At 43.0% G+C, this 5674-nt stretch overlaps 1 long non-coding RNA gene across 1 annotated transcript; it reads right to left on the minus strand.

The window, feature by feature from the left end:
- Positions 1-4188: 4188 nt before the first annotated feature.
- LOC144019598 (uncharacterized) lies at positions 4189-5442 on the minus strand. The gene is made up of 4 exons (XR_013283719.1): positions 4892-5442; positions 4769-4810; positions 4660-4693; positions 4189-4584 (listed from the first exon to the last, which is right to left on the minus strand). It is a non-coding gene; the product is annotated as an uncharacterized LOC144019598 (long non-coding RNA).
- Positions 5443-5674: the final 232 nt, after the last annotated feature.

Consider the following 5674-nt stretch of genomic DNA (forward strand, 5'->3'; position numbering starts at 1 on the left):
GTTAACAGCAGTATGCATGACAGTACATGGGGCTGTGAGAAACCAAATTTCAAAATAAACCTTACTTTACCAAGTAGTATATGTAGATCAATGCATTGTAGCACTTTTATTTTGAAGTTGATACCGGACGCGTGTCATCGGGGCTTAAGATGTGCGCCTCTTTTTGGAGTTTGTGAACAATGGCAATGTAAATGCACCAAACTGTTGGGCCAGACGTCAGCAACACAACTTAGTCCTGAAGTTACGTTCAAGCCCAGGTAAGATGCTAAGACATATTATGCTAACGTTGTATTGTTGGGTGGCCGTTGCCAGCGTTTAGCTCACTGTTAGCTAGCTAACAGCGAGCTAACAGCAGTGATAGCCGTCATGTGCAACCCAAAAGCGGACGCTGGTTTGTCCGCCTTTTCAGATGCGTTGAGTTGATTAATGATGAACAAATCAAGTCATTTGAATGTGAACGATGGGAATCTTTTATTGACAGCAGACAACGACAACCCGCCCCCCTCCCCCCCTTTCCCACTATAATGCGCCAAGCATTCGCTTTAGGAGGGATTGTCGTCTTCGCACATTACCGCCAATCAAACAATTAAGTGGCTCGTTAAGGTCTGAAACAAGCACAAAAAAAAAACACTGCTCGCTGCGCGTGTCATGCATTGGCAGAAGTGAAAAAACACAACTACGGCGACAGGATCGGCCGGCGTACAACAGTAACACCAGTGCGGTGAGCAGGGGGAGAGGAAAAGCTCTATAACTAGAGCTGCGAGCAGCTATAAAGGGCCCTCGCAGCCCGGAGCCACTTTGGGGTACTTGCACTTTGTGGTACTGGAATATCGGAAGCAGAATTTCTTTGAAAATGGCATAATAAACCTTTACATGTGGAATTTTTTTGCCAGGTGTAATGAGTGTGTAAAGCTCAATGGGTTTTGGTGAATTTTAAGATCCTCAAAAATTAGTGTCCTTTTTTATTTTTAGGCAATGAGTTGCCCTGATTGGTATTTTTTGTAAAAGTATATATACACATCTTCGTCCGTTGTACTCACTGCACAACATTGCTTTTATTGTCCATAGAGGCCATCAAAAATAAATAATAAAATAAAAAGTACATATGTTTGGATAGGTCTGATGCCTCTGAACATTTTGAGTGGTGGAAAGTAAAAGAATATTCATAAATGACTTAGTTATCACACTTACAATGAGTATTCAAATTTTGGACAAAATACCTTATGTGGGGTATTTTTTTTTTGCCTCAAGGGCTAGGTGGTGCTGTATTTCGAACTGAATGCTGTTATAGAGATACATTCAGGCCATGACTTTAAACATACATTAGAAATTTGGGATTTTTTGGAGCACGTACCGACAGTGTTGTCACGATACCAAAATATTGACTTCATTGCTATACCTGCATAAAATACCTCAATGCCGTTACTGAAACGGTACCTCGCCAGCAAAAGCAACAATATTAAAACTGACAAAAGAACTTCAAATTATTTTTAATTTTTTGTCAATTCAAAATAGTAGAATGTCCATCCATCCATCCATCCATTTTCTGAACCGCTTGCTCCTTACAAGGGTCGCATGTACAAGCTCCAAAAAATCTCAAACTTCTCATGCAACTTAATAGTCACGGCCTGAAAACATTCAAATACTCATACCACACTTCCTGTCTATTTTAGGGTACACCTATCAAAGAGGTTTTTGTTCACCTGGATGTGCTACAGGTGCCACACAATTTTCGTAGCCGTAGGAAAATCATAGCAGGACAGGGATCCGTTAAACCTATGTAGGGGGGGCGCTACGGAGCCTTTTTTCTGTTATCGTGTATGGCGACTTTAAAATATCAAATTTTTCGCCAGGCCTGATGTGTATGTAAAGTTTATTGAGTTTTCGTTCACATTTAGTGTCTCAAAAATGCGATTGTTTGCGGAGAATAATAATAAGAAGAAGAACTAGAAATGCCATTTCTGGGGAAATGGCGTGTGAAGGCTGGAGAGCTGAATGAATACCTGTGGAATGATTTGGAATAATGTTGAATGATGAATGATATTGAAAGATATTGAATGATATTGAATGGTGTTGAATGATATTGAATGATGCTGAATGATGTTGAATGATACTGAATGACATGGAATGAGCTTAACATGCTGAAGTTGGAATGGTTTGAATTCATCCAGAAATCTAGAAGCAATTGAAGGAAGAAAAATAGCACAAAGGTAAAAATAAATCAGCAAGAAGCAAGAAAACAATGAAGAAATCAAGTAAGAAATAGAGGAAGTAGCAAGTCATCGGGTAAGCAATGGAGTAAAGTGAGAAGAATTAAGTAAGCAATGAAGTAAGGTTTGTAGAATCCAGTAGCAATGGTGTTAGGAGTGGTAAACTTAAGCAATGGAGTAATAGTCACTCAGGTCACATTTGCATTAGTATACTAAGCTAGCATTAGCGTCCTAATATAATTTGCCGTGAATGGCACTGGTTGTTTCATTAGAGGAGCGAGAAAATGTCGCGTTTCCTTGTAGACATTACTAGCAGATATGAATAACACAAATATGCACTTTTAGGGCGCTGCGCGATAGAAATGTGCACGCCTTCTCGTCGAGAGCATATTAGCTTAGCGGTCGATTAGCATCACAAACTCACGTGAATTAGATGGCGAATTATCGGTTACAGTAAAACAAAACACCGCGGATTGTTGATCTTGGCCAAACGATACACGACCGCTTTATTATTAACCAACCACCGTCTGTTTTTTGTTTTTTTCCCACAAGTAGTGCGTCGAATCAAGAGTGCTCCAATAATTAATGAACAAAACAGCCTCCACACGACGAATCTCACTTCCACTTTGTCGAAGACGCGACAGAACTGAGCTCTTGCAGCCTCACACGCTCCTACATTGTTTTTTGTGCAGCAGCGAACGACGCGTGTACGTCCAAGTTGACACGAAGACATATAATGTTACGCATTACGTCATCACCTCAGTTTCGCGATATGTCAAATTTTTATCACCTAAAAAAATACACCAGTAATATCGCAGACAATATTTTTTGATTGATTGATGAGGGACGCCAAGGATTTCCGCCACGTCGGCCACCGGGGGCAGCGGCCATCTTGGCCAATTGATTAGGTACGCCTAGGATTTCCGCTCCGTCAGCCACCGGGGGAGGTGGCCATCTTGGCCAATTGATTAGGTACGCCTAGAATTTCCGCTCCGCCGGCCACCGGGGGCGGCGGCCATCTTAGCCAATTGATTAGGGACGCCTAGGATTCTGGCCCCGTTGGCCACCGGGGGCGGCGGCCATCTTGGCCAATTGATTAGATACGCCAAGAATTCTCGTCCCGTCGGCCACCAGGGGCGGCGGCCATCTTGTCCAATTAATGAGGGACGCCTCGGATTTTCAGCCCATCGCCCACCTGGGGCGGCAGCCATCTTGGCCAATTGATTAAGGGACGCCGAGGATTCCCGGGGAGGCGGCCATCTTGGTCAATTGATGAGGGACGCCTAGGATTTTCGCCCCGTCGATCACCGGATTAGGGACGCCAAGGATTTCTGCCACGTCGGCCACCGGGGGCGGCGGCCATCTTGGCCATATGATTAGGTACACCTAGGATTCTCGCCCCGTCGGCCACCGGGGGCGGCGGCCATCTTAACCAATTAATTAGGGATGCCTAGGATTCTCGCCCCGTCAGCCAGGAAGTGACCTACAATCATTGGATGTGACCCGATTTCAACAGGAAGTGACCTGATTTCAACAGGAAGTGACTTAATAGCAACAGGAAGTGACCTGATTTCAACAGGAAGTGACTTAATAGCAACAGGAAGTGACCCGATTTCCACGGAAGTGAGTATGCTACTGCTAAGTTAGCATGCTAATGCTAGCTTAACTCTTTGACTGCCAGCCATTTTCGGAAAAGGTAACCCCATACTGCCAGCTGATTTACAGAATTTTACCGATCTTTCAAGCTCCACAGAAAATGTTGTGTTAGGACTATGGAAACGCGGATACTACCAAATGAAAGATTGAAGTCTCATCTTTCATCTAAAAAAAAGTTTGTTTCTACCTTATTCGGATCTTCAGTAATCAACAATAGAAAACAGCTTCGTTTCACCCAAATCCTCTATTTTCTTCCAAAATACGGAGAAATCAAGCTTTTTGTGAAACGATGTTATTTCATGCACTCTAGTGAATTTGGCACTTTTTTTTTTTTGCATGAGTGATTCTACAAACACCTAAACTTCTATAAAACACTACCCCAACAATAAAAAATGTTTTTTGATTGCAAAATAACAGTTTATTTACATGCAACAGTAGCAATCCGAACAAACAATTTGGAAAACTCTTTGCAAACCATTTACACGTGCGCAACAGTTTTTGTCAGTCTGCTTCTGCATGGACTGATTTGCGTAGAGGTTGGTATGATGAACGATGTGCTGGAGAAGTTCATCCGTGATGAAGAGCTCCAGGATGTCAGCTGGCAGGTGTGAATTCAGCTCTGCTGCAGCATCCCTTGCTCCTGGTTTTGCAGCAAAGGGGAAGATGGTTGGCTGCCAGCCGAATTCATCAACTTCAAGCCAGCCAGAATCTTTGGGATCTGCAAATATACATTTCAATATCATATATTATTTTAGAGCACTGTGATGCAATGTGTGTGTGTGTGCATGTTTACCTTTTTTTCTTGGATGTATTGGTTGATGCACATTCTGTAAATTATAGAAGACGTTTACCATCAAATATTTTATTAGTGCTGTAGAGAATCTCTTTTTTTTTCTTTTTACCTTTGTTCTGCTCACTGTGAGAAGGGTCACTTTGAGTAGGAGCTGAAAGAAACATATACAATTACAATACTATCGAAAGACTTTCCTTTTATTGTTGCGGTGTATTGAAAACGTTTTTTTTACCTTTCTTTGTCGTAGAACCAGCGGTCGGACGTTGCTGTGAGCACGATATATAAAATATACATTCACGTTTGTATAGGTAATAGATGTTTTAGTGTATATCAGCACATTTACACACGCTGCTAGCAGATCGCCCGAAAAGTTAGAAAAGTAATCTTACTAGCAATCTCTTAGCATGTTAGCGCTTACCTTCACGTTCTTTGGAAGACTGTCCAAGACTGTCTTGCATCGGACCCATAGTAGTCGTCATCGTCCGATGAAACGTCATCTGTGCAGACGTGCTCGGTTGTGCACCACTTTTCTCCGGTGTTAGCATCGCTAGCCGGTGGGGCCTTAGGACGTTATTAGCATCGCTAGCCGGTGGGGCCTTAGGACGTGGTCGAAACGGCCGCGTCACCGCTTCAACTATGACTTAACCCCGTCATCACTGTGCTCTTGAGCACCGGTCGATGCTTTTGAGCTTTGAAAATAAGGATCAAGCGTGAGCTGATTGCCATCTGTAGCCTTTTTGACTCCCTTAGCCAAGTTAGCCATTCTCTCCCCCTCAACACTCTTGCTCAGCCTCTCTTCTTCTACTGTTGTCTCCGACCCGATTTGTCCAAAAGACTCATCACAGCCATCTAGTGGCCTGGAATACTTATATAGTAACCCGATCGGCTTGATACTTGGAGCACAGCTGCCCAAGGCTTTCCTCCACCCGTTTCCATAAAAAAACATAGTAGACGTCAATTAACGTCTATGGCGGCCAATCCTAGGATTATACTGAACGTTTTTAAACGTTTATGG

This window comes from Festucalex cinctus, chromosome 5, assembly GCF_051991245.1.
Source record: "Festucalex cinctus isolate MCC-2025b chromosome 5, RoL_Fcin_1.0, whole genome shotgun sequence".
Taxonomy (NCBI): Eukaryota; Metazoa; Chordata; class Actinopteri; order Syngnathiformes; family Syngnathidae; genus Festucalex; species Festucalex cinctus.